This window comes from Anabrus simplex, chromosome 4 (assembly GCF_040414725.1).
Source record: "Anabrus simplex isolate iqAnaSimp1 chromosome 4, ASM4041472v1, whole genome shotgun sequence".
Lineage (NCBI taxonomy): Eukaryota > Metazoa > Arthropoda > Insecta > Orthoptera > Tettigoniidae > Anabrus > Anabrus simplex.
In genome coordinates this window covers 122,399,829-122,423,490 of record NC_090268.1, presented here as the reverse complement: position 1 = coordinate 122,423,490, position 23,662 = coordinate 122,399,829, and the positions used below count along the sequence as shown (strand labels likewise).

The 23,662-nt window shown below is 39.2% G+C and overlaps 1 protein-coding gene across 1 annotated transcript in view; it reads left to right on the top strand.

Annotated features, from left to right (window-relative positions):
• blw (ATP synthase subunit alpha blw, mitochondrial) overlaps window positions 1-23,662 on the top strand; it is a 123,039-nt gene that overhangs the window by 86,086 nt on the left and 13,291 nt on the right. The window lies entirely within an intron of this gene.

The following is a 23,662-nucleotide window of genomic DNA, read 5'->3' as shown; positions in this document are numbered from 1 at the left end:
ATCTCCAAGTCGGGCAAGAAAGAACCCTCGCTACAGTGTGTGATAACGGGAAAAGGAACTTCATAGGATAAGTTGCACCTTCAGGGAGTGAACCATTAGCCTGAGGAATGTTCAGTTTTGCTTGTATTTCGCATTCCATTCAGAAATTAGAAATTTATTTTGTGTTGGGTGGTACAGTGAGGGGTAGCGTCTTGATAGCCTACATCGGGATTAAGAACATAATCTTGTGAAGTTGACTAGCGTGGTGCATATTTGTCTTAAGACAGCCTATTTGTGGATTCGGAAAAAGTAGTGAGATTCTTTACTAATAAGGACATAATTATATCAGAAAGTGGACTGGCACCTGCAGGGGCGAATGTTGAAACTCGCACCTTTAGTTTTGACTCGATCATTTGAGTTGGTCGAATCAAGGTTTTGTTGATTTTAAAATGCTGCCCAAAGTCGCAGTCGCACATGTCAAAGTGTAACCTCCAATTCATTGTCTGAGAGTGTGACCAGAAATAACCTACCACTCCAAAATAAAAGGCTTCTACTAACATTGTTTTTAGGAAAGGTGTGATCTGCAATAATATAGGGTGTTTAAAAAAAAAATACACCTATTTCAAATGCACAAATTTGTTATACTGCAAGATATACGAGTATGAATACACACATTTACGAACCTCTCAAGTTCAGATTACAGATGTTCAATATGCCCTCCATCACCGACACAAACAGTATCACATCGATACTCAAATTCTTCCCATACTCGGGCAAGCATGTCCTTCGTCACTGAAGTTATGGCAGTACGGATCCTGTTTTTCAACCCTTCCAGGTTCTGTGGGATTGGTGGTACATAAGCGTTGTCTAACAAAACCCCACAGGAAGAAGTCGCAGGGTGTCATATTAGTGACCGTGGAGCCCAGCTGAGACATGCTAAGTCGCCAGCTCCTTGACAACCAATCCAACGGTTTGGTAGAGTTTCATTCAGATATTCAGGCACTAGGCGACTCCAGTGAGGGGGTGCCCCGTCTTTTTGAAAAATTAAGTTGTCTTCGTGCAGCCTCGGAAACAACCAGTTTTATAACATAACATACCGAGCTCGATAGCTGCAGTTGCTAAAGTGCGGCCAATATCCAGTAATCGGGAGATTGTGGGTTCAAGCCCCACTGTCGGCAGCCCTGAAGATGGTTTTCTGTGGTTTCCCATTTTCACACCAGGCAAATGCCGGCCCTTTACCTTAATTAAGGCCACGGCCACTTCCTTCCACTTCCTAGGCCTTTCCCATCCCATCGTCGCTATAAGACCTATCTGTGTCGTTGCGACGTAAAGCAAATAGCAAAAAAAGTTTTGTAACATAGCGAGATACACGATAGAACGCGTCTTCCGGAATGTGCAGGGGTAGCTTTCCGCACTTTCACTCACTTTGGTGTATCTATAGTGTGTTTCAAAGAATGGGTCGTAAACAGATGATCAGGATATCACACAAAACACATTGCCTTTGTACGAATCTTGTACATGTTCAATGACTGCATGTGGGTTCTGTAGGCTCCAAATTCGAACATTGTGTTTGTTCACCTGACCACTAACATTGAACGTCGCTTCATCACTGAACGCGATGCGTTGTGCGAAGTGTTGTCATTGTCAATTGCATCAAGAATCTCATTACAAAATGCCACACGTTTGCTTTTATCAGGACACAGAGCTTGTAACAGCCGTGCAAACATAAATGGAAGAAAACTGTCCCTATATGTCATATTTAAATGGAAAACAATTCAGACTTTAAATTCTAAACCGACTATACATTTTTTTAAAATAGTACCATATTTTACAGAGTAATTTAAATTCAAACTTTCTCCGCATCACGATAGAACGCGTCTTCCGGAACGTGCAGGGGTAGCTTTCCGCACTTTCACTCACTTTGGTGTATCTATAGTGTGTTTCATAGTTGAAACTAGTGAAATCGTAATTTTGTATTCAGCGTTTTAAGTAATGCTACAATATCGCGTAGCAGGCAGTAGGCGGAAAAGCAGAATCAGTGAAAACTGGCGAGGGTTGGCGTTTCTGAATTACAAGATGGCTGTTAACACCTTAAGTGCCACGTATGCTGTAAAAAAAAAAATTCCATCCAGGCCATTCTTTCTTTTTTTACTACAGAGTATAAAATGGTGCACCTTATTACAGAAATGTACCTTTTAGTCACCTTGGGCCAAAATTGTAGTCATAACATTGTGTCAAAATTGTGGTGACACATTGGTCTCACGCGGCCACTGACACTACCTTCCAGCTGTATAGGCCGCGTGAGACCAATGTGTCACCACGTATCCTAGCACAGTTCTCACCTTCCTGACACACTGGTATACGTCTGTCTCATTAGCTCATGAACTACTAAAGAATAAAACTCTTATATTTCGAACACTGAAATCTAATCGGAAGTATAATCCAACCGATGTTACTAAAATGAAGTTAGCAAGAGGAAAGACAAGAGCCCAGGAAAGTAACACTGATGTTGTTCAGAAATGGCACGATAAAAGAGACGTCTTAATTTTGACAACTAAACACACTGGTGAGATGGTCACTATTCAGAGGAGGGATGGTGAAGAGCAAAAACCACGGAGTCTTAGAGTATAACAAATACAAACCGTACATTGATTTATCAGATCATAAAAAGAGCTATAGTACTTCCCTGAGACAGAGTAAAATGGTACAAAAAATAGCTATAGAGATATTGATCGGCACAAGTATAGTAAATGCCATCTATATTTCCAATCAACTTGGGAATGAGAGTATATCTGTTACCCAGTTCAAAGAGGACATTGTTGAACAGTTAACAGGTACCGGTATCAAAAATTTTCACGTTCCCTCACAAGTACCAAAGAAACAGGTATTACCCCACCGGCTGGAGGATGTACGCTGGCAGGGAAGACAGAGATGCAGTAATTGTTATGAAGAGATCCATCAGGAATCAAGAAGGCCATATGCCATGAGGAAGACTCTACAGTCTAAGTTCAAATGACCAACCTGTGAAAATTTCTTCTGTTTGGACTGTTTCTTCAAAGTGCACAGATTTGTAGTGTGATTGTGATTGTAAAACACAGTTTGAATCATATTTCTTCAGAAAGTCTCATTTCTTATACTTTAAATTCATATGCAAAAAGTGTACCAATTTTGTGATGTGATTGCGAATGAGACAGTTACAAATATTTTGTCTAGAAAATTCATGTAACTTTTTTGTCCTATGTTTTCAATTTGTCTATAGGCCTAGACCCTGATATGAGACAATGAACAATGAGTACACTATACAGTACAATATTTTGTTATTTGTACACATGACACGATCAAAAAACAATAAATAATGTCATTATTTATTTATTTATTGTGGGTGATATATTAGTGACGTACAGACTACGTGGCGCCACATCGAACTCGCAAATGGACAGGCCAAGAATAGATTCATGACGTACTGGCCACCTATTTTCATTTAACATATGTTTACATGTCAAATGTGATGACAGTATGGCACCACGGGGCCTGAGACTTTGAGAGTGCGCGTGAGTCCACAGCGGACTCACGCGGCCCGAATGGCATTAAGCTCTGTGAGTCAACGTTGGTCTCACGTGGCACTCAAGGTGTTAATTCAAAATCGCATAATTGGAAGTCCGATTTCTATATTACAAAGACTTCGAATTAACGAGGTTTTACTGTATCACAAAACTAACATCAGATTCAACTGGTGTGTCTATTTCAAGTGTTTACATTCCACAAAAAGAATTATCCACCACCGGTCATGTTACTGTCCAGTAAAAAGAGACCACGTGTGAGAAGTGTTTTAGACGTGGAGTGTGATAAACTTGCAAGTAATTTGGGAGGATTTTAGTGATGCAAGAGACAATGAATCTTCCCATTTACAGGGAATCGAGCCTATTGCAAGTTCAGATTAATGAAATACCTGTCACGTAAGTAGGCCTACTTGCTCACTTTCATGGAAAATATATTTCATAGCAGTAATAATGTATTTTTATAATCTCAGGCAAAGCAGCTATATCCGTATATTTACATGTTCATGTTTGCGCAATGACCACGTGGACCGCGCAGAGTGATACAAAATCTTTGTTTATGCCTACGTTACTCTTTCGATGGAAGGAATTTTAGTTCATATCTTTTTTTTTTTTTCAAAATGAGCCTTCCAAAATGAGGGTGCGGGCATTATTCGACGGTGGGGATTATTTGGTTAAATACGATAATTGTTGATACTACACTTCTTTTGAAATTCTGCTCATCCACTGACCAGGTGAAGGGTACCAGCAAGTAGTTAAAATATTGTGTAATATATTCTTTTAATTTATCTTTCTTAGGGCCAGTTGTACCACCCATGCGTGTAACTTGCCCTCCGCGTTTAAGGATATTTCTGTTTAACCCCTTCCGTGTAGCGCTTTCAGCAGCATAAATCGTAGTTACCTGGTGCGTAATTTATTAGCCACTTTGAGGGTCCAATGAGACTTGACTTACAAACCATTATTCTAGTCATTATTCCGTATTGAAAAATAGCCAAGCACAAAGTTTAAACAATGAGTAATTTTAATACCACGTATTCAGTACAATTTACTCCACTATTGTGTGCTTAAATACACATAGAAATTACCAGAATTTTAAAGGTACATGTTTCGCCCACTATTTATTGGGCATCATCAGCCTCATTGAATCTTAAAAAATACACTGGTCTAAGGAAACTTAACAATTTTCATAAAACGTATTGATGAACATTTACAAGTGTTGATACTGTGGTTGCGTAATGATTACAGCACAAAAATATTGAATAAAACAGAACTTATACTAAAATCGCTTTGAAAAATTAAAATTGTTAAAATTGTTCAAGCTTTTTATCAAAAGATCCATTTCAGTGTCAGACATGGATTATTTTTTAAAAAACAGTGTGACAATTACTTTTAGACGAACAGGCCGTTCGAGAGGAAAGAATTTGGGGTAAAATGGCGTCGCAACTAACCTAAAACGCTTTGACTAACCATGGCATGCCGACCAAATCAAACAACCATGGTCTATAATAACTCTTAGAACTCTCAGTATTGAACTTCCGCTTAACCAAAGGAGCGCATTCTTTGATATCAGGTTTTTTCCACGACGTCCTAAACCTTATTTTGAAATCCGACAATGAGTTTAATTAACTCTAAATCTCCCATACACACAAACTATCCACCATAATCCTATGACTCTTGAATGCAAGTAAACAGACTCCCAATAGAAATCAAAAATATGTGTAATACCGCACATACAGTATCTGGGTAATGGCAAAATCCAGAGCCCAACAAAACTGCAAAGGAGGAGATATCAGGTGTTTGCTTTATTGCTCAGTATAAGCCACAAGGAGACATTACAAAGTGATTCAGTGTTTGTCTTGCCCGAGTTCGTTATTTCACGGTTATTGTTTTACACTTGCGTTTGTTGGACTTGTTAAAGTTGTTGCTGATTTATCACATTTATTTTTGTTATTTGTTAGGTTTTTTGTTCTTGTTATGTGAGTCGAGCGGTGAAAGTGAATTGCTTCGATCTTCCTTTCCCGTCGTGTGTATTTGTTAATCCTTTTTTGTTATTGCTTTATCGTTTTCCTGCTAATAATGGAAAAAAAAAGAAGGAAAGAAAAACTTTCGCTATGGATGAGAGAGTTTGAATGTTAAAAAAGGTTTGCGTGAAAAGGCGCTGAGAGCTAGACGCGTGTAAGTGTGCTCCGCAACTCACCTGCCTAAATCGCAGGACAGCTAGCAAGTCGTAATCGCGAGTGAGTGAGTGAGTGTAATTCGAAAGTTTAGGATACAAAATCATCGCGTGTGCAACTACGACCCTCAAAGAAGTGAAGGAAAGAATTACAAGCTTCGAAAAGCAAATGGCTCAATTCCAAGCCTGCCTGGAAGAAGCCATGTCTGCTCCCACCGGCAGTGCTACGAACCCCAGCAATGTTCTGACTGTGCTCCAAGCGGACTTCCGAACTTTTCGAAATTCCATCCGTGCTGAACTCTCTGTTCTGAAAGACAATGTCGCAGATGTCGAGAAACGACTGGAAATTCAGGAGGCTCGGAGTGATGAAGCGGAACAGTACAGTAGGCGTAATTGTCTCCTTCTGCATGGAGTGAGTGAGACACCTAATGATGACATCTATGGAAAGGTGATTGAAACTTTCCGTGATTACCTGAAAATCGAACTGTCCATGGACTCCATCGATCGCTGTCATCGGCTGGGACGCCCACGTAGATCGATTGCGGACGTAGTGACTGAGGATAATCGGCCTATCATAATAAAATTCCTCCGCTACCACCAGCGCGATCAAGTTTGGCGCGCTAAGCGACAGCTGAAAGGCTCCTAACTACTTACAACTGTATGCCTCACTAGGCTGAGAAAGGACATCTTGAATAAGGCACTAGACACTTTTGGACTGCGCAACACATACAGTCAAGATGGAAGGATAATCATTCACGTATCCGGCAAGAAATTCCAAGTGATCTCACTTGCGGAATTACAATCATTAATCAGGCAATGTGGTGAAAGCAACATGTGAACAGTGTGCATTCTGTGTAGTTTATTTTTTAATTTAGTGCATAGTTGTGAATGTGTTTGTGTGAATCAGCTGGCCACTGTATGTACGAGGAAATTAAGGTAAGCCGCATGTTTTACATTCCTTTAGCATGCTTGAGTTGAGAAGTGCTATTGAAAGTCCCCCTCCTTGCTCCCTCCTTCACCCTTCAGCACTCCACTGTAGGACAGAACCCCCTCACTCTCCCTTCACAGCCCTTTCACCGGAACATACGTCTGGAAGGACATGGCCTGCCTCTGACCGTTCCTCAACACTTTCTCCTTCCTATTCTACCCATACCATTCTAGAGAAGGAACTGACGTCATTTAATCGCTCCCTGTTGTGTGCGTATGTCAACAGCCAATCCGTCGTTGCTCACCTCAACGAACTGATGATATTTGAAGACGGTCTAATTCATATCGCTGCTGTAAGCGAGAGTTGGCTCCGTAGTTCGATTCCCTCAAGCTTGGTTGACGTATCAGGCTATGATATTCACAGGCATGATCGGACGAACAGACGAGGTGGTGGGGTTGCCCTATATTGTAAATCAATGCTCAAGAGTAAAGTTGTTCACAAGTCTACTTCTGCTGTAAAAACAGCTCCTGAATTTATGTTTGTAGAGGTGCTTGTCAATTCTGTAAAAGTACTTGTAGGTGTAGTATATAGGCCTCCTGACGCATTGCGAGACTTCCATGACTTAGAAGACAGCTTACTGAGAATGCTACCTTCGTATGAGCACGTGATACTTTTTGGAGACTTGAACACCAATTTATTAACTCTGAACGATGCTGCCTTACGACTACAAAATATTTTTAAATCCTGAGACATGACTATATTACCCCTTAAACCCACCCACCACGTCCATACTTCCACTAATTCCCATTTACGTGAATTGTGCAACAAACATGCACCAAAGTGTTCTGTGAGAGTAACACATCCACCCTGCCCTTGGCTGACTGCTGATGTTAAGACTATGACGAAAGAAAGAGACGCACTACACCGATGCTATAAGCAGACTCTAGCTGACGTACATTAGGACCGTGTTCTTCGAAACCGAATTAAGCTTGTAATTCGTAATAAGAAATTTAATTATTTCCAGCATTTAAACAAAAGCATTAACACTGGTTCCACATGGCGACAACTTCGGTCACTGGGTATTGGCAAACCACTTGCGAAGCATACTGATCCCGAGGTGTCCCTTGATGAGTTGAATACATATTTCTCCATGGAACGTCTCATTCCTGACATGACAGTACAAAACACCATTGACAATATATTAAGGCAACAATCTCCAGTCCATCCTGTATTTGAATTTGATACGGTTACAGAGCATGAAGTAAGAATGGAAGTTAATTCAATTAAATTAAATCATCGCAACAGGAGCTGATGAAATTCCCATTTCATTCATGACTTACATAATCGACATATTGCCCATTTTTACACATTTACTTAATACCTGTCTCACTTCAGGCAAAATCCCAATTAAATGGAAAGATGCACTTGTTGTGCCTGTCCCAAAAATCTCTCCTGCAAGCAAAACATCTGACTACCAACCTGTGTGCATCCTCACAGCACTTTCTAAGGTTCTGGAGAAGATAATGCATAAACAGATTGTTAAATACTTGGAAAAACATTCTGTATTGATCCCTTACAGTCTGGTTTTAAAGGACACAGTACTGCAACTACACTAATCAAAATCACGGATGACATTAGACGGGCTATGGATGAACGAAAACTGACTATACTTATCCTTCTAGACTTCAGCAGTGCGTTTGTTGCTGTAAATATAGACATATTGTTAGCTAAGTTACAAAAACTTCACATGGCTCATTCTGCTGTTCAGCTCATACCTCAAAAACAGACGACTGTGAGTTGTATCAAACATGAAGACTACAGAATGGAGGACTAAGCTATCTGGCGTTCCCCAAGGGTCTATTCTTGGACCTCTTTTATTCTTAAATCTATATTAATGACATTTCTGCTCATCTGAACGACTGCAACTATCATCTTTATGCTGACGATCTTCAGATATACTCACACTTTAAGGTCCCCGATATTGACAAAGCAATCCACCATATGAACTAGACTTTAAATTCAATTAGCTCGTATGCTAAAGAGAACTGTCTATTAATTAACCCGAAGAAAATGCAAGCAATCATAATAGGACAATCTAGACTTTTAAATACGCTAAACATCTTGCAACAGCCTAACCTCATGCTCTGTGGTGAAGCTATACCTTTTCAGAAGTCTGTAAAAAACCTAGGCGTTGTCATGAATGACACATTAAACTGGAATGACCATATAACAAGGGTGTGCAGAAAAGTATATGCATCTCTTCACCCCCTAAAAATGAAACAATCCATTCCTCCGCACAGCATGAAAATAAAACTTACTCAAACTCTCATTTTTCCAATAATTTATTACTCTGATGTCGTATTAACCGATGCAACTGCAGAACAAACTATGAAACTTCAAAGGGCAATGAACTCTTGCATACAATTTATATTTTCTTTGAACTTTAGGACACATATTTCCCCTTATTATGAGAAGCTATCCTGGCTGAAAATTGATCAACTAAGGAATTTACATACTGCGACGCTAATTTTTCGACTTCTGAATGAATCTACACCTGAATACCTATCCTCACATTTTAACTTCCTCTCATCTATCCATGGACATAACACCAGATCGACTTCTACCCTTATGATGCCGGTTAATCATTCATCTGTATACAGCAACTCTTTCCAAGTGTCTGGGGCAAGCCTATGGAACACACTCCCTGTCAGTATACGTAATAGCACTTCAACAGTCTCATTTAAACGGTCTTGTCGAGATTTCCTCTTAAATGCGTGACCAGCTTGTATGAATGTTAGTGTGCATGAGTGCAAGCGTGATTTAGAACTATTCTTAGGTGATGTAGATAGGCTAGATAATATTAATCATTAAAAATAACAATTAAAAATCTGTTCTAATATTACTCCATAAATTTAGGTAGCTCCTAGGGCCTGTTAATGTTAATTTACCAAAGTATGTGATTATATACTGTACGTAGTGTTTAAGTGTAAGAGAGGGCCGTGAGCCCTAACTTCGCCACATACAAAGGCATAAAATAAATAAATATTCGTACCGCGGAACACATGTTTCATTGGCACGTGAATTGCAGCTTCCTGTATCCATGCTGAATACAATTGTGAAAAACAGAGGAAGTATTACATCATATGCAGACCAAACTCCAAGGAAAGGAAGTATGCGTCATAATGCAAATAAAAGAAAATGGAAAAAATTGTAAAAATTTGGTTTGAAACTTCAAGAGTCAGAGGCATTCCAATTGGTAGTGTGCTTTTAAAGGAAAAGGCGCTTAAAGTGGCAAACGTTCATGGCATTGAAAATTTCAGCGCGTCCAATGGCTGGATCGTCCGATTTCGGAAAAGGTATAACCTAACCTATAGGGAGCGTGCACGGTACTAGTAACAGAGCGCTCTAGCGGAGTTCCGAGAATTAATACGGTGAGGGTGCGTTCCGCTGAAGAAGACTTGCATCGTAGTTAGGACAAATATCGTTGCATCTTTTCATCAAGGTATGAAGTAGTGCTATGGAAGTTGTAATACAATATGGGTTTGAGTACATACACTTCCAAAATAGTCGCAAGTCAACTGTGAATAAAGCGCAGAAAGTAGTTGACAGTGGCCATGTGTTGCAAGTGAAGGAAGGCGAACTGTTTCCAGTTGTACACTTACCAGCTTAGTCATAAGACGAGTGTTAGCAAAAGCTCGTACAAGGTTACAATTGAGGTAATTACGTTAGCTCATTATTGTTAAACATACAGTATTATATTTCACATTTTAATTTTATGATTCATTGAAGTCTGTAATACTTATAATTTCTATTACAGCTTGACATCAACGAAACTGTGTTGAATCAAACTGTGACTGTGTGGCTGGTGCCGGTGGACACTGTAAACACGTATGTGCCATTATACAGTTCTGCAATTCTGATTCAGGATTTAGTAAGACAAATTTGCTGCAAGAATGGGGAAACCAAATTTGAAAACAGCTGATATGTAATACTATTGCTGTTAATTATGCAATAGTATTACATACCAGCTGTTAATTATGTAATAAATTTAAGTGCTCACAATATGATTAACCCTTTCCGCTGGTGTCGACCTGAGGTCGACAGCCGTCACTTAGTGTAATAGCTCGTGTGTCGACCCTGACACAAGGGTCGACGCAATGTTTCGCCGTTCGTTGCTAGGTTACCTAGAATGTCAGGGCTTTTGTACTTCGTTTCATAAGTGCTGTTCCCTTCTGGAAACCGAAAGAAACCAAATAACTGTGTTCTAGTTTCTCTTTGCTTCGCAAAATTGCTCAGTTTCCTTGACAATGGAAAGCAGTCGCGTGAAGCAACATGGCGGCGCACAGTCTGACCAAAGCTGAGATTCTTACGTCTATTTCATCTGATTTTTATGATAGTGACCATGAAAGTGATGAAAATTTTGAATCTGGCGATGAAAGTGATGTATCCATTAGTGATTCAAATGACGATATTGATATCAGTGTCGCAAGAAATCATGGAGGAGGTGAAAGTATTGTGACTCGTCCCGGTCCCAGTCTTACAGTGCGGACCTCGAACATACCTTGGAGATCGCGGAGAACGGGTGATGCAAGATTAGTCAAATTTCTTTACAGATTAGTCAGTGGATTCGTAAGTTGTGGCAAGAGGCCTAAAATGGAACTAGAGTACTGGTAGCTATTTTTTAGTGCTCAGTTGATAACCTCTATTGTCCATGAGACAAACAAATTTGCCGAAATGAAAATACAGTAAAATACTCCACTTCAGAAGAGATCTGGTTTTCTCGGAACGCTGTGACATTAGAAGAGCTGAAGGCATTTATTAGTATAATTATCAACATGGGGATGAACAATAAGGCAGAAATGCAGGATTATTTTAGTGAAGACTGGTTGGATAAGCAAGCAGGGCTCCATCCAGGTATTTGCTTTGAATGCTTCCACACACCCAAGACATACCGTTAAGAAAGTGAATAACTTGATTTTGCGTCCTGTAAATACCATACATTCATTATTTTTTAGTTCCTTCCTGTATATATTGTTACAACCAGTACTTAATACCAGGTTTTAAAGTATGAAGAATGCTGACAGAAATAAATACAAGTTGGGAGGAGAAATCAGGACTTACAAATAATTCGAGTGGAAAGGGTTAATACAGTGTAGATTTTATATCTTCAAGGGTCCGTAAAATATGCGAAAGGGAAGAAGGCTGAAGATATATTTTCCAAGGAGAGGGCGAGAACTGACAAGGGTGCTGTTATTACCATCGATGAACTAGGAAAAATAGATGTAGATAATTCATCTTGGACTGAAATGATTAGAGCGGAGCTGAAAACAGGGTCTGAATCGGTAGCTAAAAGTTTGTGTGAAGAGTTGTGCAACAATAGCGTCAGTATTGGCATAAAGGCAAATTTTAATAAACTCGTGAACGAGTTGCTTCAGCTTCAAGACGATTCCACAGTGTTCACTTCTGGAGAGTTTGTTTTAAGTGACAATTTTTATACTTCTCATATTATGCTAAAAACAGAAAAAATACTTGATACAGCATTTAAACCTCAGTTTCCAAGTGAAGGTGATGAATGGTTGAAAATATAATTTAAATGTATAATAACATAACTTGTACGAAGAATACATGTAACATCTCTCATCTATTCTTGCTGACGTTTCTGATTTCATTTCTGTGCAATCTATTATAACTCGTGCGTCAGGATAAAATGTTTTAAAAGCCAAAGCAAAGTATTTTGCACGTAAAGTTTGATAGGCCAGGAAATAAAATTAGAAGTGTGTTTCTTGACTGCTCCGAGAGCAGTAAAAAATATTCGCGCAGCAGTAGTCCGATGTACACCAAATATGACTGCCAAGGCAGCAAAGGTTATACCCAATTTCATTTTCATTAAAAAGAGTAAACAACACTTTAGTAACAACGAAAGTAAAAAATGGAATGTTTTAAATGAAACACTTGTTAAATCCTTCAACTGTGCCTCATTTTTTATGCTCTGGTATCCATGAAATCCTCTGCATATGTCCAGGGGGGTGTTGGGACCAGAACTTTTATCCACCTTCTCCGAAATACTTGGAGATACTGTGGTTGAGTTGCACTGTGTGCCTACATCATTCCCACTAAAAACACCAGTGAATTCGAAAGTTGTTTAAATCTGAAATGCTGCTTGCACCGACTTATGTAGTTTTTCACACTCATTTTTCCACAAATTCATGAGTTTCCTGTTTAGAAGACGTATGTGTATTTAAGCATTTCATTCTTTTACTCACTCTTTCAAATCGGGATACATCACATTCTCTTTTCAGTTTCTTCTTATAGCTCTCATGAAACACAGATGGTATATGTGATGGATGATTTTCCATATTACTTGGCTTTCCTCCAACAGAATGACGGAACATTTGGTGGGTTCCCATGGGAGTTTCATCTGCACTGAAATGCAGGAAAATTATTATTATTATTATTATTATTATTATTATTATTATTAATTATAATATATTCGGCATAGTCAAGACATGTGCATATGGAGGGACATAAATGCTGTAATGCATACTTGAAATGAAATGTACTATTTCAAAGTGTACTTAAATGAACGTGTTCTTGAATTGGCATACCTGGTTTGAAATGTGTGATATGAAATGTGTGATTTACGTCACAAATGAAATAAGGTACTGTACTTACTTCTTCCTACAGCCGAAATAGACTTCCTGCGTCTGTCCGATTCCCATGGACGACCAGGAAATGTGTGAAATGCAATTCCTTTTCCATACGTGTTTCTAGGTGTGTTGTGGCAGTTCACTACACAACCGTTTCTATTTTATTTAGGCATTTTGATATACTACTACTACCACAATTTCACACTTAGTTACACAGCCTGGATTGACCGCTCAAGACAGGATCACCAAAACGTTACCAATTTCTTCCGCTAGAGGCGCTAAGAGCGGCCGTGCACGCTCCCTATAGAACTGTTTGTGGGGAATCTAATGCAGTTAGTGATGAAATTGTGGAAGAATGGATCGATAGAAGATTGCTGGAGCTGACCAAGGATTACAAACCCAGGAACATTTTTAACCTAGATGAAACTGGACTGTTTTTCAGTGTGTTGCCCAGCAAGACTTTGGCATTCAGAGGAGATAAATGCCATGGTGGGAAACACTGTAAGAGGCAGCTCAGTGATGTTGGGAGCCAATGCTGATCGCTCCGAGAAGCTCCACCTCTCTGTGATACGGAAATCTAATAAACCTTGTTGCTTCAAGAATGTGCAATCATTGCCTACTGTCTACGATGCCAACCATAAAGCTTGGATTACCTCAGATCTTTTCCGACAGCAGTTAACCTATGGATTTAGGGGTTATTCACTCTAAGGGCCGGTTCTACCATCTGCTGGTAAAATGGCTGGCAGCTGCCCGGGTGGTAAACTACCTGGGGGTGTAAATCAGCTGGTACTTTGCCTTGCGTGCAACCACCTCCGCGCGAGCGCTGGGTAGCTACCCGGAGTTAGACACCGATATACGGAGTTGGCTAGACTGATTTTCAGGTACTTCTCACTTTCGAGTGTGGTACTATCTATCATCAGATGTATGAAGCTCATTTTGATTGTCTTATTTTCCTGTGCTTCCATTTGTTGATTATCATCAAAAAGCCTAATAAGGGGAGTCTTAAGAGTTATGGACAACGATTTATGTCAAGCTTTTGTGATTTTTAGTCTGAGCTTCAAAATCAATACCTAATTGGGATTAAAATCTCGATATTACATTTTCTTACGCCAGTTATAACCTGTCATGTGAGGCAGCGTTTTTGGATAGTATTTTCATAGTAGATTGGTCAAGTTGCTCGCTCCGTAATAGAAGGTACGCAGGTTGTCATAGTCTTTCTAATTTACATTAAAAAATTTATTTTCGTTCCCTGCCGTTCTTAACTGTTTTTCACGCTCTTCCATATACGTATGTACACCACATCTTCCTTACGGACTTATTGCCTTTGAGCATTCTTAAGTATCTCCACCATGCTCTATTTGCAACTAGCTCTGTGACCTCGTTTAGTTCCACATGCTTCCATTTATTGATAATGCATTTCATTCTAATGTTTAATTTTATGAAGATAAAGTTGGAAGGTACTGTTAAAGAACTAATCAGGGTAAATACCCATCATAAGAAGAGGAATTCGGGAATGGAATAGTTTCCAATTTCTTCGAAATAATTTACAAGAAGACTGTGTAAACAACTGATAGGGAATCCACTACCTGAGCGACAGTCCTATATACTATATTAATCTTAACATCACTAAGTAGCACACATATAAAGCATTTTCCTAGTAGACATAATATTGTGATAAAATATTTCAATGAAATATATTATTAACAAAAGAACGTATGTAAAGAGGAATACCAATTAATACAACGCTAATAATGAAATTTTAAAAAATCGTCATAATGAAGACTCGAACCTGCAAACTTCGGATTGTGAACTGAGCGTGTTAGCCATTACGCTACGAGAAAGCTTGGGGCCGTTGGGATATATAGGATTAAGTTATACCTGGTGTCTGATAACTTAGAAAGTAGAAAATTAAATCCTATTTGAAATTATTTCCAAATAGGTTTTGATTTTGATTTTATATCCTTTTAGAGTTCCTTCGCGAAAGCTTGACATATAAAATGTGTTCCCTACGCTATCAGTGAGAGAGGCTTGTGTGACCGTTGCAACTCAAAGGAAGCATTAATGTTCAAAATCCTGCAATACAATATCGATCACTGTTACAGTATAGACACGAGGTGATACTCCCACGTGCACGTCCCAGGTGGCGGATAGGGGGGTCCTAACCGGCTTGCCGGCGGACTTGAGGGAAATAAAATACCTCTCGCGGACCAAACACACACCCCCTGTGGGTGGGGGAGGCAGACGAATAATACACCCACGGTATCCCCTGCCTGTCGTGAGAGGCGACTAAAAGGGGCGACCAAGGGATGATTGCATTCGAACCATGAAACTACATGTGATTAGTACCACCATGCGGAGAACACCAAGGGTCGCTTTTACTTGTGCGTAGTACCACTATATTAGGTACGAAATAGGTTTATGATTAGTAGCATACAGGAGCACCGCGCAGTCAGCTTTTGCAGTACCTGTGATTAGTACCACCATATGAGCAGAACCATGGGATGATAGCTACCATGGTTCTGCCTTGCCTGTGATTAGTACCCACTATATGAGGAACACCACGGGATAGTGGAAGGTCCGTGTGGTTAGTACTCTTATGTGATGAACACCATAGGTTTGCGTTGCCTGTAAATAGCGCCGCAAAGTGGGAAAAACATAGGTCTGTATTATACGTCGATTTTCATAACCTCTGAGTAGTACAATAATGTGTGGAATACCGCAAGTCGCTGCTACTTTTGATTAGTACCGCAACAGGACAGATACCATGGTTCTACATTACTAGTGATAAGTATCATTCTGAGGGGCCTTTGACCTGTATTTTGGACCCATTTAGACACCAAGCATCCTCGTTTCAGGATTATGCTTTGGAAGTGGTCCCTTGGTCAGTAATACTATTAACTATGATAGTTTTTGAGTCGGATCCACTGATTGTTTTAAATTCATGTTCATTCATGCATTCATTCATTCATTCTTCATGACATTTTGGTCAGTGAATGATTTTGAACTTTTACTTTGTCGTTTCATTTCGTACCTTCAGGGGCCGATGACCTCGATGTTAGGCCCCTTTAAACAACAAGCATCATCATCGTTACAGTATGATGCTTTTTTCAGTATGCTAAGCTAATTTGAGTTGTATGTCACCAGAAATACAGCTAACAATGTTCAGCTCTCAAAACTTGCCCAGCAGGTAGTCTTATCAGGCCCTCGAAGTAGCCGATAAATTACGCGCCAGGTAACGACAATTTATGCTGCCGATAGCGCTACCTGGGAGTGGTCGAACAGAAACATCCTTTTATGCGGTGGGCAAGTTACGCGCTACTTTACCGGTAGGTGGTAGAACCGGCCCTAAGTCACTTTATGGGAAGAACCTGGTGCAGCGAATTTTATTCCTTATGGATGTTGGAAAGGATCCATCATCATTTAAAGTTTCAATCCTGGATGCGCTTCACTTCATTGCAAAGTCTTCGAAAGCCGTGAAGCAGACTACCATCTCAAATTGTTTCTTGAAAGCAGGATTTTTCAAGAATCATCCCGAACCTCAGCTGCAAGAAGAAGGAGGAGGCGGCCTGCTACCTGATGAATGTTGCAGTCAGACTGCACTACTGAAGATTCTTTGGATGGATGATTCTGTGATCACTGCAGAGTAAAGAAGTGTGGAGGAGTTGGATGCTGAGCAAACAGCAGCAGTCTCTCCCACCAGTGACAATGATGAACCAGAAGACAGTGAAGTGATGCCTACCAGTGCTGATGCAAGTGCAGCAGTGGATGTTTTATGCCGGTATCTGTCATCTGTAGAGGAGTGTGAAATTTTCATAACCTTTATGAGCTTCAAAAACAAATAAGAGGTCATAAGAAATAAGAAGTGTAAACAGAGATCGATTCTGGAATATTTTGGTAGGAGGCAGTGATTGTGTGGTTTTCCATCTGGAATAAATTTGTGTTAATATTGTAAATACAGGTACAATAGTAGCAATTAAAATGTTCCATTCAGAGAAAATATTGCATCTTGGGAATGTGATAGTAGCAGGTGATCTCAATTTACCAAATGTCAATTGGGAAGGTAATGCGAACGACAGGAAGCATGACCAACAAATGGCAAATAAGTTAATATGGGAAGGGCAGCTGATTCAGAAAGTGATGGAACCAACTAGAGGGAAGAATATTTTGGATGTGGTGCTGATAAAACCAGATGAGCTCTATAGAGAAACCGAAGTAATAGATGGTATTAGTGATCACAAAGCTGTTCTTGTCGTAGTTAAAAATAAATGTGAAAGAAAGGAAGGTATTAAAATTAAATCCCACGTAATTTGAAGAAGCTCTCGTTCCCAGACACATGAGATACAGTTTTGCATGTTATTTAAATTGTTTAATTCGAAATACGGATAATTCGTAATTCGAAGTACAATGTCTGCCCCATTACCGAAATTCAGACTTTTAATTCGAAACTGCCTTTACATTTTAAAACAATATGTTACAGAGTAAATTCAACTCTAAATTTATGCGCGTCATAATAGAACGCATGTTCTGGAACGGGGAGGGGTAGCTTTCCGCACTTACACTCACTTCGGTGGATCTACAGTGCGCTTCATGATTGCCAAGTTGAATGAAATCTGAATTCTTTTGTATTCAACCTTTTAAGGAACACCGTAATATCACGCAACAGGCAGTGTGCAGGAAAACAGAATGCGCGAACACTGGGGATGCCAACAGTTGACGAAAAAGCGTGGCTCATATAATAAATTCATAGGCACCGAACAATACTGTCATAGCCGATGAAACTGCATTGCTTTATTTTAATGCGAGCCCAAACGGTCTTGTGGTTTTAAAGGAGAAAGTGCCAGCCGGGGAATCGTACAAGGGTCGGGGATCTTTGTTGCAGTTGCAATGCACATGGAAGCGAGAAACTTTATCCCTTCGTCATAGAAAAGTTTGATAAGTTACAATGTTTTAAGGGCGTCGGGCACTTTCCATCCCAGTACAAAGCATCTAAAGGTGCAAACAGTACAGATATTAAAAAAATTATGCATTTGCACAGGGGAACCAGCATAATTTATCCTCGTCTTTGAATTGTGTGATTTTTTTTCTTTCGTTGCGTGAGGTTATGTTCGTCAGTGATTTATCCAAGTGCATTATTTGAACATTGTAAATGCACCTTGTTGGATACATTTCGGAAATAGTTTTTCCATGGCATTGGAAAGGTTTAAACTGTGAATTGAGGTGATTGCATGTATTAATGGGTCTTAGAATACTTTGTGACGCGGCAAGTGTTCACATTTCTGAAATACGAGAGAAGTGCCATGGCGGGAAATCGTACAAGGATAGTCATAGGAAAGTTTGATTTTAAGGGCATCGGGTACTTTCTCTGTAAATACAAGGCATCTAAAATGCATACAGTATATTACTCCAATGAATAAAGCACTTGCACATGGGAGCCAGCATAGATTTCTCCTAGTCTTTGAATCGTGGTTTTTTTTTTTCTTTCCTTCTTTCTTTCTTTCTTTCTTTCTTTCTTTTGTTGCGTGAGGTTATATTTGCCAGTGAGATATGCAAGTGCATTATTTGAATACTGTAAATGCACCTTTTTGGATACATTTTGGAAATAGTTCTTTTTTCATGGCATTTGAAAGGTATAAACTGTGAATCAAGGTTAACTGCATGCAGTAACGGGCCTTAGAATATTTCGTAACGCGGCAAGGGTTGGTACTTCTGAATTACGAATTGGCGGTTAATTCAAAATCACGTAATTCAAAGTCTGATTTTTTATATGGCTGATAAAATAGGCATGAGGGAGTTTTTAAAAAGTAACTATAATCGCTGGAAAATGGTAAATAACAATGTAAACAGACTCTGGGATGGGTTTAAAACAATTGTTGAGGAATGTGAAAATAGGTTTGTTCCTTTAAAGGTGGTAAGGAATGGTAAAGATCCACTATATTATAACAGAGAAGTAAAGAGACTGAGAAGGAGGTGCAGACTGGAAAGAAATAGTTAGAAATGGTTATGGAAGTAAGGAGAAATTGAAGGAACTTAATAGGAAATTGAATCTAGCAAAGAAGTCAGCCAAGGATAACATGATGGCAAGTATAATTGGTGGTCATACAAATTTTAGTGAAAAGTGGAAGGGTATGTATAGGTACTTTAAGGCAGAAACAGGGTCAAAGGAGGACATTCCAGGAATCATTAATGAACAAGGGAATTGTGTATGCGAGGATCTTCAAAAGGCAGAAGTATTCAATCAGCAGTATGTAAAGATTGTTGGTTACAAGGGTAATGTCCAGATAGAGGAGGTTACTAATACTAAAGAAGTATTAAAATTTACCTATGACAACAATGACAATTACAGTAAGAGACAGAAGTTGAAAGCTGGAAAAGCAGCTGGAATTGATAAGATTTCTTGGGATATACTATGGATATAGTACCATATCTGAAATACTTGTTTGATTATTGTTTGGTTGAAGGAGCTATACCAAATGAATGGAGAGTTGCTATAGTAGCCCCTGCGTATAAAGGAAAGGGTGATAGACATAAAGCTGAAAATTGCAGGCCAGTCAGTTTGACATGCATTGTATGTAAGCTTTGGGAAGGCATTCTTTCTGATTATATTAGACATGTTTGCAAAATTAATAACTGGTTTGACAGAAGGCAGTTTGGGTTTAAGAAAGGTTATTCGACTGAAGCTCAGCTTGTAGGATTTCAGCAAGATATAGCAGATATCCTGGATTCAGGAGGCCAAATGGACTGTATTGCGATTGACCTATCTAAGACATTTGATAGGGTAGATCATGGAAGACTACTGGCAAAAATGAGTGCAATTGGACTAGAAAAAAAGTGACTGAATGGGTGGCTATATTTCTAGAAAATAGAACTCAGAGAATTAGAATAGGCGAAGCTTTATCTGACCCTGCAATAATTAAGAGGGGAATTCCTCAAGGCAGTTTTATTAGACCTTTGTTTTCTTATATAAATATCAATGATATGTGTAAAGAAGTGGAATCAGAGATAGATAAGGCTGTTTGCATATGATGTTATTCTGTACAGAGTAATAAATAAGTTAAAAGATTGTGAGCAGCTGCAGCGTGACCTCGATAATGTTGTGAGATGGACGGTGGGCAATGGTATGATGATAAACGAGGTTAAAAGTCAGGTTGTGAGTTTCACAAATAGGAAAAGTCCTCTCAGTTTTAATTACTATGTTGATGGGGTGACCGTTCCTTTTGGGGATCATTGTAAGAACCTAGGCATTAATATGATTGTTAATAAAGGGTACAGGTCTCTGCACATGGTTATGAGGGTATTTAGAGGTTGTAGTAAGGATGTATAGGAGAGGGCATATAATTCTCTGCTAAGACCCCAACTAGAGTATGGTTCCAGTGTGTGGGACCCTCACCAGAATTACTTGATTCAAGAACTGGAAGAAATCCAAAGAAAAGCAGCTCGATTTGTTCTGGGTGATTTCCGACAAGAGAGTAGCATTACAAAAATGTTGCGAAGTTTGGGCTGAGAAGATTTGGGAGAAAGGAAACGAGCTGCTCGATTAAGTGGTATGTTGCCCGGTATAATTCTCATGTTAGGTCCGTATTGAAATGTACGTAAATACAAAGTGTTATTTTTTATATCCACCTATTCAATACAAAGAGATCTTTTTAGAAATTAAATATTATTTTAAAATGTTAAGGGACATGTTTTGCCCATATTAAGGGCATCATCAGCCTCAAACTCAAACCTGTATGGTGAAAAATCAGGAACCTGATTGATCTTACAAGTCATAAAAAGATATCATTGTAGGTGTCTGTCCAAACATACAAATTGTTAGAATGTCCTTGGCTAAAATTGCAGTATCAAGCTGCATGTCAAAAGTTCACACGATTATACTTTCTGGAGCGTTGAAAAACTTTTTGGGGTAGAGCAATAAACAGCTCAGTCTTTATAATGAAACAGAAATGTGCCTCCTTGAAGAGTCCTACTTCCAAGAAACCATTTTGAGATGGTAATCCATACCTGCCAAGTATTTCGGTTCTTCTGTAAAAAGTACAGATTTTGTATGTTTTACGGTTGTACGGATGAACGTTATTGTATGGATTTGGAATATCCACGCTTGGTTTTGCTTTCTGCGGTCAAATCGGATCTGACTTTTGATAGTAGTTGGTAATAAGAGATGCAGTGTTTGAAATTCGACCGGTAAATATATTGTTAATCACATAGATTTTCACCGTGCTTTTGTCACCTGTTCGACATCAACTGCTACTTCATTCACTGAGATGTTCCCAAACAAGTAGCAGGCTGTGATTTTGAAGAAAAGAAATCCGTGAAAATTGGCAGGCTGTAAATTTATATATAAAACTGTAGTAACTGTGTCGTACTTCATAGCAGCTGTGAAAGGCTTTGTTTGTGTGTGGTTGTGAGTAACATTGGCGGTAGTTCTGAAACTCGTGGAATTGTGTGTCGAATTTATTGGCGATTTAGTATTTTTAGTGGTATTCGTAATGAATTCAACTAAACGATGTCAGTCTGTTAGGGAGGCATATTTTGCTTAATTTCCTTGTTTTATACGATCACGGAAACAGATGAGCACTCATCAAGATGTAACTTTGTGTATTTAATTTCAGGGGTTATCATAACATATATTTGACTTGTACTAGTATTGTTTATGATCTACCCCCTTACCGTCGTTTTTCATTATGTCTCAAGACTTTGCGACGCATGTACGTGTTAAAAAATTTCTGCTTTAGGATCTTCCGGATTTCTCTTTTTGAAAGTTGGCAGGCCTTCCAAGTCGAAGTGAAGTGCATCCAATATTGATACGTTAAAATGCGGATAGATCCTTTCCAGCATCCATAAGAAATTTGCTGCACCAGATTTTCCTAAAGGAGTGTATAACCCCTGCAGCTTGCTTGTGCACTTACCAAACAGAAATTCTAACTGTACATTCCTCAAATTAAAATCCATAACAACAAAGATAAGGCTCTTCCTCTTTTGCCAACCTGTTTTTGCATCCAGAGCAACCAACTGCTGTCATATGTTCTGAGGTCATTATAGATTTATGGTTGGCATCATAGGCAATATTGGTAATGATGGCACAGTTCTGAAGCAACACGGCTTTTTAGGAAGTGAATAGGCATTCATATCTTAAGCACAGTTGGCACAAAAGTTACAATTCGCTCAGACTCTGAAGGATATATAGAATAGTCGCAGCATAATTGAATGTCATAGGTAATAAAGTACATATTATTTCGTATTGGAGAGCAATATATGTGAAACAAGAGCTAAAGGTTTCCACCTATTCAATACTGTTTATTGTAACCTTTAATAAATTACATATATTTGAAACTAGTTTTGGTCTTATTAGAGGACCATCAGTCAAAATCAAAAGTTAAGGCAGGACATGAATTATAGATAACATTTTTTTTATGAAGCAAGCTTGTGCTATTGATATTCAGTGCAAGACAAAGATTTGGATGTAAAAACATCCAGATCTTTACTTATAGCGACAATGGGGTAGGAAGGGGCTAGGGGTGGGAGGGAAGCAGTCGTGGCATTAAAGTATAGCCCCGGCATTTGCCTGGTGTGAAAATGGGACACCACAGAAAACCATCTTCAGGGCTGCCAACAAGGGGTTTGAACACACTATCTCCCGAATACTGGATACTGCCCATGCTTAAGTGATTGCTGCTATTGAGCTGGGAGAGCAAGGGGCTAGGGGTGGGAAGGAAGTGGCCGTGGCATTAAGGTACAGCCCCAGCATTTGCCTGGTGTGAAAATGGGAAACCACAGAAAACCATCTTCAGGGCTGCTGACAGTGGCGCTCAAACCACTATCTCTCGCATAGTGAATACTGGCCACACTTACGCGATTGCTGCTATTGAGCTTCGTAATTTATTCATTAAAAGATAGCCTTTCTGATAATGATCCCCTGACATAGTAGAAAAATAAAACAGAATATCCAAGACTTGCTCTGTTAGCGAAGAAAATATTGTCTATTCCAGCTTAAAATGCGGCAGGCGAAAGAAATTTCAGTCCAGCTGGTAACTTTAGAGCTTGCTTAACCAAGATATAGTAAATGACTCTTGATTTATTCTATAATAAAACATATAGCACAATAATGATGAATGTTTGCTGTGTGAAAGTACAAGTTAATGTTCCCGCTCTTTTAACTTGACAAGTGTTTATAGTACATTTGTAATCGCATTACTTTAATGCATATTTTGTTAAAATATTTGCATGGTGTCCAGCATTTTATAGTTAGCCACTCTCCTTTCCTCGCTCAAGTTTGTTCATCATAACTTCATTGATATAGTTTGTAAGCACCTCAGACTACACGCTGCTAGCCAACTTGCTCAGTCGACCGTATGAGGTTCGAATGAGCGTGAGCAAACGAACT